We start from the raw sequence: 12,747 nt of genomic DNA, 5'->3' as shown, positions 1-12,747 counted from the left end.
GACTATTAAAAACACCTGACCTTGTCGTTCCCCTATTTCAGTACCTTCAATAGTTCCCCCATTGCTTTTAGGATAAAGTCCATACTCCCCAGATTTTCTCACAAGGTAAGTTCTCAATAACCTGGTCCTACTGTATTTTTACGTCATCTCTCATTACTCCCTCTGCAATCCTCTCTCCGCTCTACTCCCCAGCCCCTGCTGCTTTCTCGCCTCCAGCACTGAGAAGTGTTTGCAGTCCCTTGAATGCACTGGACTTTCTTTCCGCTTGGGATGTTGTTCCTGAGGACGGGAACAATTCACAGATGCTCCACCTTGAGGACTCCGGGTCATACTTCAAATCTCAGTGTAGGATTGCTTCCTCCAGGGAGCCTTCCTTCCAGGCTGGAGTGGGTGTCCCTGCTACTTGCTGCCATAGTGCACCGTGCTTACCACATCCCAACTATTTATTGACCAGTACTCCTGAGCATGTCTATGTAGCAGCCACTGAGCTAGGCTCAGGGGATACAGTGGAAAGAAAACAGTAATAAACAAGTAAAAGAAGCAAATAAGTGGGGAAATACCATTTGTACCAAGTACTGGGAAAGAAGAGGATATAGAAATGGAAAATAAGGAGTGAGGTAAAGATTACCTATACTATTTTATGCTAACTTCCTCTTTACCTCTCTGCCTTTTCATTAGACAGCAGTTCCTCTAAAGTGGAGATTTATATTAATCATCTCTTTATTTCTAATGCACAGCATAGGACATGGCATATAGAAGACACTCAATAAGAGTTTGGGGTTTGAATCATAACCATTTTCTATACCATTTCTAGGCTTATTTTCAACTCTGCTGGAAAGTGGAAATGTCAAATCTTTTTCCAGGAGGGATAAACTGGGTAAAATTAAAGGGACAAAGAACAAAGACACTGGCTCATTTGGGAATCAACCTCCAAATCTGCCATGCACCTATCATTATTCATAGAATAGGAGAGTGTTTTAATATATGTCCTTGGAGAGAGTGGCCAAGATGGTGGAGTAGAACTATCCTGAGCTCACTGCCTCTCACGAGGACAACAAATTCACGACTATCTGCAGAACAATCACTGATGAAAAAGACTAAAATACGTCCTCAAATTCTTTGACAACACTCCCTCAAAAGATGTAGCCGAATTCTTCTCCCCTTGAAAGTGTGCTGGTCTTGGTGACTGACTTTTTGTTTTTAATTAATTAATTAATTTTTGGCTGCCTTGGGTCTTATTTGCTGCACGCGGGCTTTCTCTAGTTGTGATGAGTGGGGGCTACTCTTCATTGCGGTGCGTGGGCCTCTCACTGTCATGGCCTCTCTTGTTGCAGGGCAAGGCTCTAGGCACATGGGCTTCAGTAGCTGCAGCACGCAGGCTCAGTAGTTGTGGTGCACAGGCTTAGTTGCTCTGCAGCATGTGGGATCTTCCCAGACCAGAGCTCTGTGTCCCCTGCATTGGCAGGTGGATTCTTAACCACTGCAACACCAGGGAAGCCCTCAGTTGGCTTTAAAATAGAAGATTATTCTGGATTAGCTGGGTGGGCCCAATGTAATCACATGATCCCTTCAAAGTAGAAGAGGAAGGCAGAGGGAAAGTCAGAGATATTCAAAAAGCAAAAATGATTTAACATGCTGTTTTTCACTTGAAGATGGAGGGGCTATGTAAGAATGAATATGAGTGGCAGCTGACAGCCAGCCAACAACAAAGACCTCAGTCCTACAACCTCAAAGACTGGATTCTACCAACACCTTGAATGAATTTGAAAGTAGAATCTTCCTCAGAGCCTTCAGATAAGAGCCCTGATGGCTGACGTCTTAATTTCAACTTTGGAGTACACTGAGCAGAACCCAGAAGTGCCCACCTGGATTCTTCACCTACAGAAATGTGACAGAGTAAGTGGTATTGTTTTAAGTTGCTAAGTGTTTATTACACAGCACCAGAAAACTAGCAATATCTAAGTGCTTTTATTTTTTAAATGTTTTAGTCTGGATTTTTTTGTTTTGGTTTGGTTTTTGATAGTCTAAGACTTGAATTCATTGATAGATGGTTTCACACATCCAAGCTCCCTGCCTCTCTTTGAAGATCCTGTCACATTCCACGTCTTGCAGGAAGCTTTCCCCAATGGAGTAATCTTTCATCAGCAGCAGTAAAGATCTTTTCCCCCCAAATTCTTACTTTGTTGGTATTTGCACTAATGTGTAAATGGACCAAATACTTCAATTAAAATTTAAGTGAAAGTTAAGGATGGGGTAGAGGTGATAAAGAATTGAATGTATGTATGTATTGGGAGCCAAACAGAAAGATAAGTTCATTAATTCATTCATTCAAGAAATGATTGAGCATCTATTATGTTCCAGTAGTCTTCTAGGAGTTAAAGGTATACTGGTGAATAAGACAAGGTCCCTCTCTGATGAACTCTACATTCTAGCGAAAGGAGGCAGACAATACATAAGTCAACAACTAATAAAGAAAATATTTCAGACAGTAATAAGTCCTATGGGAAGAAGACCTCCAGTAATATGTGGCTTCCAAAGGAAGCCACATTAGAGAGGGTAGCTGCTGAAGACCCCTCTAAGAATGTATTGTTGAGCTGAGACCTGAAAGATGAGAAGTCTGGAATGCGTCCAAACAGGGAAACAGCAATTGCAAAAGCCCTGAGGTTGTAAGGAGCCTGACATGTTTACTGAACAGGGGAGAAATGCAGTTTGACAAAGATGCAGTGAGCAAAGGGGAATGCATAGCTGAGGTCAGACGGGTAGACAGAGGCCAGATCAGCCAGAGCCTTGTAGACCACCATTAGGAGTTTGGGGTTGATTATCTACACTGGGCAGCCACTGGATGTGGAATATTATTGCAACTGTTTTCAGACCAGTTTCAGACCAGTCTCCTTGTGTCAGTCCCTTCCTTCCCAGTCCCTCCTCTATTTTGCTACACCTGAGTGACCCTGACCATATCACTCTTTAAAAACTACCAGTGAATCCCACAGCCCACAGGGTGAAGTTCAGACTAGACTGGGCAGACCCTCATGATAAGTCCCCATCTTCACTCCCAGGCTTGTCTCTGGGCCTCCCTCATCTCAACCCCATGGTCAGACCACATTAAACTATGCTGCTTCCTCTGAATACCCTCTCCTTGCCTCTCCTCCATGTATCAACATCAAGGGTTAAACAGGAAAAATACTTTCTTGCAGGAAGTTTACCCTAGGGACTATGAATAAAGGTAAGAGTTTATCTAGGGGAAGCAACAAGTACAGTGAATCACCCAGGGACCAGCAACAGCAGGGAGCTGTTACCTGAAAAGGTCTGAAGAAACAGGAGGAAGGAGTCATACTGGCAGAGCCTGGTGGGAGTCGGAGCTTGGAACAGGAGCTGGTGGGGCGGGGGTGGGGGGGGGGCAGTGTGTAGCTGCTGTCAAAATCATAGTAGGCTTGGAGGGAGCAAATAAGTATTCCAACTGCTCTAACCTTGCACTCTCCTGCAGAGCCTCTCATTGGCTACAAAACAGAAAGCCACAGGGCAAGGCTGCTTGGCGATGTAGTCATAGAGGTCAGCTCATGGGTCACAGAGAAAAAACAGAATGGGCCAGATGGGAGAGGGCAAAGTCAGTACCCAGACTTGCTGTTCTTACTACATGCAATGTCTTCCTCCTGCCTTTTTGCCTAGAAAACTAGTAGTTTATCTTCAAAACTATATTCTGAAACCTACCTGAGTGGAAGGAAATATATGGAGTTAAAGTATTCTACTAAAGTCCTTGCATTGTCCAGGAAGTAGCAAAAGCATTAATTTGTATTAAACTGTTTTAAGTCAAGAATGTATGGTATAATTTCTAGGGAAACCACTTAAAAAAGATAAAAGAATGTAATACCTAAAAAGATAATAGAGGGTGGAAATGAAATGATTGAACAGGCTTGAGTAATTGGAAAGAAGTGGAACAAAGAGGAGAAAATTATAAGATGTAGATTTAAACCAAATGTATAATTTTTTCAGTATTTGCACTAGTGTGTAAATGGACCAAATACTTCAATTAAAATTTAAATATTGTTAGACTGAATTTTAATAACTCAACTATATGAAACACACCTTAAATATAAGGACATAGGAATGTTAACTGTAAAAAGATGGAACAAAATATAGCATACAAACATTAAGAAAAACAAAGATTGTGTAGCTATACATAACAAAGTAAATATTACAAAAGAAATGTTATTAGATGATGATAAGAGTCAATACAGCAGGATTGATTTAACTCTGTTTAGCATAACACTGCTAAATTTTTATGCATGTAATATATAGCCTCAAAATATATGAAACAAAAGTTAACAGAACTGAAAGGAGAAATAGATAAGTCTATTTCTCAGTAGACGATAAAATAGATAAAAAATCAATAAATAGAACAACACAATTAATAAGCTTAACCTACACTGAACACCATAGTCAACAACTGCAGCATATAAATTTTATTCAAGTGAACATGGAATATTTACCAAAATTAACAGTATACATGACCAAAGCAAATCCCCATGAATTTAAAAGAATTTAAATCACACAAAGCACATTCTTGGCCTACAATGCAATTGAATGAGAAATAACAAAAAGATTACACAATTGGGGCTTCCCTGGTGGCGCAGTGGTTGAGAGTCCACCTGCCGATGCAGGGGACACGGGTTCTTGCCCTGGTCCAGGAAGATCCCACATGCCGTGGAGTGGCTGGGCCAGTGAGCCATGGCCACTGAGCCTGCATGTCCAGAGCCTGTGCTCTGCAACGGAGAGGACACAGCGGTAAGAGGCCCGCGTACCACAAAAAAAAAAAAAAAAAAAAAAAAAGATTACACAACTGGGAAAAAATTATGGAAAGCCTAAATGAATGGAGGGATATACCATCTTCATGGATTGGAAAGCACAATTTTGTAAAGATGACAGTGTTCCCAAATTGATCTATAAATTCAGTGCAAGCCAAAGCAAAAACCCTGCTGTTTTGTGTGAGAGTATGTGTGTTTGGTGGGTATTGACAAGTTGATTTTAAAATATATGGGAATGCAAAGTGCTAAGCATAGCCAAAACAATATTGAGGAAGAACAGACCTATAGGACTAACAGTATCAGGTATCAAGACCTATAATGTTATATAGAGTGTAGAATTATTGTAAAAAATATACAAATAGACAAAAACAATAGAATTTAGAGTCCAGAAATTGATACACATGTATATGGTCAATTTATGATAAACTAGAAAAACATATTTGTTTAAAATAAATTATTCTAGAGCAATTAGAAATCTTTCAGGAAAAAGAAATCTTGATCCTTACTTTACATTACACTTAAGAAACAATTCTAGATGATTGCAATCTAAACTGAAACATAAAACAAAAATTTCTAAAAGTAGGAGAACTTCTTTGTGCCTTGGAGTAGTTAATATTTCTTTAGAAGGACATAAAACGTGCTAAACATAAAGGATATTGAGCTATGTTAAAATGAAGAACTTTTATTTTTCTGAAAACATGATTGAAAGAGTGCCAAGGAAGTCCGCAGAGTGGGATAAGTTATGTATAATACATAATTCAAAAAGAGAACTTGTATTCAGAAGATATAAAGAACTCCTAAAAATCAACAAGAAAGTAAACATACAAGTCAATCAGTCAGTGGAAAAATAGCAAAGACTTAAATAGACACTTCACAAAAGAGATTAGCCAAATGGACAATAAACCTATGAAAAAGTGGTCAAGTTTATTAGACATCAGAGAAATGCTAACCAAAACTCCAGTGTGTATCACATCTACCAAAATGAGTAAAAGTAAAAAGCTAGATGATATTAAGCATTGGCTAGGATATGGAGCAACTATAATCCTGTATATTGCTTACAGGACTGCAAACTGAAGGTATCTATGAAAGTTGAACATACACAACCCTATAACTCAGCAAATTTTACTGCTAAGATATCCAACAGAAATGCATTCATATGCTCCTCAAAAGACATATGAAGAATGTCCTGTCATACTAGCCCACATGCAGTGTCATACTGGAAACCACTCAAATGCCTGTCAATGTCAACACTGTAAATAAATGTATATTCACATAATGGAATACTAAGCAGCAATGACAACAAACAAATGACAATCACGTTCAATAACATGAATAAATCTCACAAACAGAATGTTGAGCCAAAGACAGAGAAAAGTACATAGTACATCATTCTATTTATATAAAGTGTATAAAACAGACTTTATTGTGTTCAAAGTTAGATAGTGGTTACCATAATGAGTGGATAGTGGTTGGAAGTGGGCATGACAGATCTCCTGAGGTGCTGGTTACCAAGGATGTTCAATTTGTGAAAATACAGCAAGTTGTACACTCATGATTTGTATACTTTTCTCTATGTATGTTATATTGTAATAAAAGTATACCAAAAGTCAATTCCTGGTGGATTGATAAATATGACTACTTTAACAATTTCTTGGATAACATAATCCCACTGAAGGGGGAGAAGAAGAAAAGAACTAACTTAAGTTACTTTGAAAAACAGGATGATGATTATATTCTGTAAAGCTAAAGATAAAAAGAACTGTGTAGAAATACTGTACTCTAGTGTTCCTCATAAAGGGTATGAGGAATTCTGAAACTAATTTATGCGTATATGACATTTGAACAAATAAGTAAATACATTGTAGGTCATGACAGCTGGGTTTTTCGCTATCAGAGAAAGAAGATAAAAATTAGAGAAATGGGAAGAGTCAAATGAGCCCTGTGGTGTTGGATAGAATCTATAGTATCAGCATGAATTCATGGCTTTTAATACACACACACACACACACACACACACACACACATATACATAGATGTGTGTGTGTGTGATGTATACCTACCTACATATACTTCTTATTCCCTTCTGTTGAAAGGGCCTAGAAGCAATGACACCCCAGTAGCAATGAGCACACCTAGTGCCAAGATCTTGGTTCTAAATACCAACCTATAATTCAAGGAAGCAGGGATCCTTGGAAAAATGGTTGAGTCTAGGGTTTGGACAGGGGAAATACAAGGTGAGCATGGAGGATCATATGGAACCAGAAAGGAAGGAACTGCAAAGGGGAAAAAAAAAAAGGTAGGTGACATTGAAAAAGCACAAGAGCCAGGACTTCCCTGGTGGTGCAGTGATTAAGAATCCACCTGCCAATGCAGGCAACACGGGTTCAATCCCTGGTCCAGGAAGATCCCACATGCCGCAGAGCAACTAAGCCTGCGTGCCACTACTACTGAGCCTGTGCTCTAGAACCCATAAGCCACAACTAATGAGCCCACGTGCCACAACTACTGAAGCCCACGCACGTAGAGCTTGTGCTCTGCAAAAAGAGAAGCCACTACAGTGAGAAGCCTGCGCACCGCAATGAAGAGTAGCCCCCACTCACCGCAACTAGAGAAAACCTGCGCACAGCAACACAATGCAGCCAAAAATTAATTAATTAATTAATTAATTATTTAAAAAAGAAAAGGCACAAGAGCCAACTTGAAAGAGCTCCCATTGATTAAATCTGGGGCAATGTGAGGAATAAAATAAATATGAAAAAAAGGAATATAACCCATAGAATAAAATAAGTGTCTATGAATCCATATTAATACAATTGAATAAATAAACAGGGGCAAAAGGACAGCCCTTCCCTACAGCAGAATTTCCAATTTATAAATTTGGAAGGAATTATAGAAGTAGAAAATTACTACCAGGCAAACAACATAGTAATAATTATTGCAGGCAAGAATCATCAAGGGATGCTAAAATTAGTAGGTGAAAGTCTAATGAGAAACAGGGTGTTTGCATAGTCTCAAAGTGTCTCCCCATGGGATACTTATTATTGACAAAGGGAAAAACAGTAACTTTACTTTGGAGAATCCTGGCACACATCACCTTAATCAATTGATCAAAGTCAACCTGGACATAATAAGATATATTAATATACGTGCCTTTGGATCTGATGCACTGAGAAGCACATCACATCCATGGTATCCTTGCCCACCGCCCCGCCCAATAGATAATCTCAACTAATCATGCAAAAAATGGACAACATCAAGTGCTGCCAAGGATGTGGAGAAACCAGAATTCTTCTTATGTATTGCTGGTGGTAATGCAAACTGGCACAGCCACTTTGAAAAACTGTTTGGCAATTACTTATTCATACAGTTAAACATACTCTTACCATATGACCCAGTAGTTCCATGCCTAGTATTCATCTGAGAGAAATTAAAGCTTGTGCTCACACAAAGACTTATACACAAATTTTTATGATGGCTTTATTAGTAATAGCTAGAACTGGAAACAACTCAAATGTCCACCAACTGGTGAATAGATAAACAAATTGTGGTACATCCACACAATGGAATACTACTCAGCAATGAAAAGGAGCAAACTACTGATATACCAACATGAGTGTATCTCAAATACATTATGCTAAGTGAAGAAAGCCCGACTCAAAAGGCTCCATGTTGTATGATGCTATTTATATGGCATTCTGAAAAAACAAAACTACAGGGATTAAAAACAAATAGGTAGTTGTCAGGGGTTGGGATTGGGGGGAATAAGCTGACTACAAAGGCACATGAGGGAATGTTAGGGGGTTGATGACACTGTTTTATATGTTGATTGTTGTCGTGGTTTCATGACTGTAAATATCAAAATTCAAAACTGAATGCTAAATAGGGTGACAAAAAAAACCCCAATAAACCAAAACTTCTTAAAGATATCATGCTTATAGTTACTAATGCTTAAAATAGTGTTGATAATCATAAGAAAACATCAGACAAACCCAATTGGGGGACATTCTACAAAATAACTCTTCAAAAGTGTCAAGGTGATAAAAGACAAAGAAAGACTGAGGAATTGCCACAGCTTGGAAGAGACCAAGGAGACATGTCAATTTAAGGCAATGTGGGAATCCTGGATTGGATCCTGAACTGTAAAAAGGATAGTAGTGGACCATTAGCAAAATTAGATTAAGGTCTCTGGATTAGTTAATAGTATTGTGACAATATTAATTTTCTGGCTTCAATAATTGCACTATCATTATGTAATATGGAATATGTTACTCTTAGGGAAAGCTGGATGAAGGGTACACAGGAACTCTATTATTTTTGCAAGTCTAAAGTTTTTGTAAGTTTAACATTATTTCAAATTAAAGTTTAAAACCATTCATAATTTATATTTATCAAAAGATTCCATGAGACTGTAAAAAGGCAATCTGCAGACTGGGAGAATGTACTTACAATATATATATCCAACAAAAAATTCATTTCTATAATAAAGAAGTCTTACAAATTAATAACAAATATATATATATATATATCACATTAGTAAAAGGACAAAAATTGTGCAAGGTTACTTCATAGAAGAGAAGATCTGACTTAGCCAATAAAGATAAATTTGTGTAATTTCATTAGTCATCATGAATATGCAAAATAAAACCACAATGAGATGCCGCAACACACTTAACAGAATTGCTATAATTAAAAGGCCAATAATTCCAAGTGCAGGCAAGGATTTGAATTAATAGTGGATTTTCACATCCCTTTGGTGGGAGTGTAAATTGGGACAATCCACCAAAGGTAAAGATATTTGTGCTTTGTCCCCCCAGCAATTCTGCCCCTCAGTATACAGAACTAAAAATATATGTGTATATATTCACCCAAACACATCCACAAAAATGAGATAACAGTACTGTTTGTAATAGCTCCAAAGAGATGCAAACCAAATGTCCATCAACATAAATTGCATCGTATTCACCCAATGGAATAGTATGCAGCAGTCAAAATGGAGAAATCACCACTATACATGATAACATAATTGAATCCTACAAACATAATATTGAGCAAAAGAGGGAAAATTCCTCTGTGACGACAGACATCAGCACAGTTGTTACCTTGGGGGAGAAGCAGGCGGTGATAGAGTTGGGAGGTGATGACTGGGCGGGCCTGAAGGGACAATGGTTAAGTCTGTGTGTTCATTTCATGAAAATACATTGAGCCGTACCCTTATCTTCATATGTTACACTTATAAAATATTTAATTCTTAAAACCTTTTGGAAAGAAAATAATAAAGGAAAAATAGAAATGTTTTCATAAACCTATTTAAAAGTCCCTTTGTTTTGAAGAAGACACAATTGTTCTGGGTAAAGCACTTCTCTGTATGGGTGAAGAAAACACCTGGGATAGACCTTTTAAATGTAGATGTGATGTAAAATTGGAGACTTCTCTATGCTGAAACAGTCGCAGCAACATAAACAAATGCCAAAAGCAAAAAGACAGAAAATTAGAGAAGAAACTAACCATACAAATCTGGAGAACCAAAAGCAAACAAAAAATTAGTTTCTAAGAATTTAGAGAAGTGAAAATACATGTTTTATATGCTAATCAAACCACCCTGCCATGGTGATTTTGGGAATCGGCCCTCTCAGAGTGAAAGCCATGGGTTACCACGTGGGGCAAGGATAAAGAAAGAAAAAGGTATATTGCATAATGAAAGGGCATCAGAATGAAAAGAAAATAATTCCCTTGGACATGAAATGCAATCAAGTCAAGACCCATATTTTATCTCTGCTGGAGGCAGTCTTATTTGTTAGTAAAGAGCTGGGATAATCAACCGTTGTTCTCCCTGCCGAGACTCAAAACAAATACAGGCTTCTTAGCTCAGTGCTAAAAATGTCTGAGCCGTCAGAGAACAGCTGGGCAGAAAGCAATCTTGTTCAATTTCAGCACATTTTCCCCTAGTATGAGGCTGTCCGAATGCAACCCACATCAAAGCATCCCAGACATCCACTGCAGGGATAGACCTGTCATGTGAACATGGCCTATCAAACTCGAGCAAGCAGAATGCACAATGAAACCACTTTAAACTTGTCCAACTCCACAACTACAGGAGCAAAGACTTTGAAGCATAAAAAAGCTACTCTAAACAAATAATTTCTTTGAGTTGCTTTTTATAAATACAAAAAAATAATGTTGGTCTGCTTGCAAAATGCTGTGTCTTGGTAAGGCTCTGGGAGTGTTAGAAATGATTCATGATCTCTTGGCTATCCATTTCAATATTGCCTAAGGGACACCTTCTTCTAAGCATTTTCAGAATTATTCTCCAGCTATTGTCAGATTTTTTTTTTTTTTTGGGGGGGTGGTACGCGGGCCTCTCACTGTTGTGGCCTCTCCCGTTGCGGAGCACAGGCTCCAGACACGCAGGCTCAGCGGCCATGGCTCATGGGCCCAGCCGCTCCGCGGCATGTGGGATCTTCCCGGACCGGGGCACGAACCCGTGTCCCCTGCATCGGCAGGCGGATTCTCAACCACTGCGCCGCCAGGGAAGCCCTATTGTCAGCTTTTATTAAACTATGTCTTATTTGTGGTTTTGTGATTTCTATTAATTATGAGGTGCATCAATTAGGATGTTTGGGATTGCAAGTAACAAAAAATTTAAAATAACTGATTTAAACAATACTTCTTTTATCAAGTAACAACAATCTAGGGTGCAATGTACAACATGGTGACTACAGTTAATAATAGCAAACTGCATATTTGACAGTGGTCAGAGAGTAGATCTTAAAAGCTCTCATCAGAAACAAACAATTTTAAACTATGTATGGTGATAGATTTTAACTACACTCATTTTGGTGTTATTTTACAACATAAACAAACAACAAATTATTACATTGCACATCTGAAACTAATATAATGTTATATGTTAATTATACTTCCATTTTTAAAATAAATAAATAAAATAAAACAGAATGCCAGAGGTAAAACAGTCCAGGTGGGTTAACTCATTTGCTCAGACGGGTCATCAAAGGCCCAAGTTCTTTCCATATGTCTGCTCTCTTATCTTCATGCTAGATCCCCTTATGGTCAAAAGATGGCTGCCACAGTTCCAGGCCTCACATCCAGATACTAAAGTGTTAGATGGATAGGAAGTGTTCCTGTGAGTTTCTTTTTATCAGTGAGAAAAATATCTTTGCAGAAGGCCTCTCAGAAGATTCATCATCATCTTTTATTGGTCACAATTGTGTCATATGCCCATGTCTAAGCCAAAAGGGATCAGAATGCAACCATTAGACTAATTTACTTCTAAACACAGGGATAGGGCAAGCTTTCTATGACTGATATGGGGGAGGAATGGACACCCAAATATATGTGGGATCCTGCCAGTTAAGCAGAAACGGGAACAGGCTGTTAGGTGGGCAACCATCTGTGTCTGCAACAATTGGGATGCAGAGCAAAATATGTTTAGCTAAGTTGAATTTTTGGCTTAACTGTGGTATGGGCAGAAAACCTTTTAGATTGTGACCTTGGTTATTGAAAATTATTCTGAAACGTTAATCCCCTTTTTTCTCTACTGTGTAAAGTGGAATGACATCTTTGGTGCCTCCACACGGTGACACTCCTCTTCTCCTGCCCTTTGAGATCTCCTCCTTTATCCCCATCCTCAAGAGGGCAGGAGTGAGCCTCAGCATCCATGTCTGTACAATGGGCTGTTGCCTCCTTGGTCATAGATGATTGGAGCTGAAGTGTATACAGTGGACACCAGCTGCACCAATCAGCTTCTCTTCCCTGGGAATCTGGCATGGGGGCACCATCTGATTGCATCAGTTTCTTCAAATGGTTGGGCCTGTAACACAAAATCTCCAGAATTGTCAGGCAGCTGTCTGTGTGTCATTCGGGATGTGAAAAGCTGATATTTGGGATGGTAAAAATGAAACAGACATACAGAGAGACATAGACACAC

At 38.8% G+C, this 12,747-nt stretch overlaps 1 long non-coding RNA gene across 1 annotated transcript in view; it reads left to right on the top strand.

Annotated features, from left to right (window-relative positions):
- The window catches only part of LOC131760145 (uncharacterized), a 41,007-nt gene that overhangs the window by 27,166 nt on the left and 1,094 nt on the right, over positions 1 to 12,747 (top strand). The window contains exon 2 of the long non-coding RNA XR_009336650.2: positions 1,653 to 1,896. This is a non-coding gene — a long non-coding RNA (uncharacterized lncRNA). The remainder of the gene's footprint in view (positions 1 to 1,652; positions 1,897 to 12,747) is intronic.

The sequence above is a fragment of the Kogia breviceps genome, chromosome 7 (genome assembly GCF_026419965.1).
Source record: "Kogia breviceps isolate mKogBre1 chromosome 7, mKogBre1 haplotype 1, whole genome shotgun sequence".
NCBI classification, from domain to species: domain Eukaryota; kingdom Metazoa; phylum Chordata; class Mammalia; order Artiodactyla; family Physeteridae; genus Kogia; species Kogia breviceps.
The sequence above is the reverse complement of the archived record's forward strand: the minus strand, read 5'-3'. Positions and strand labels throughout refer to the sequence as shown.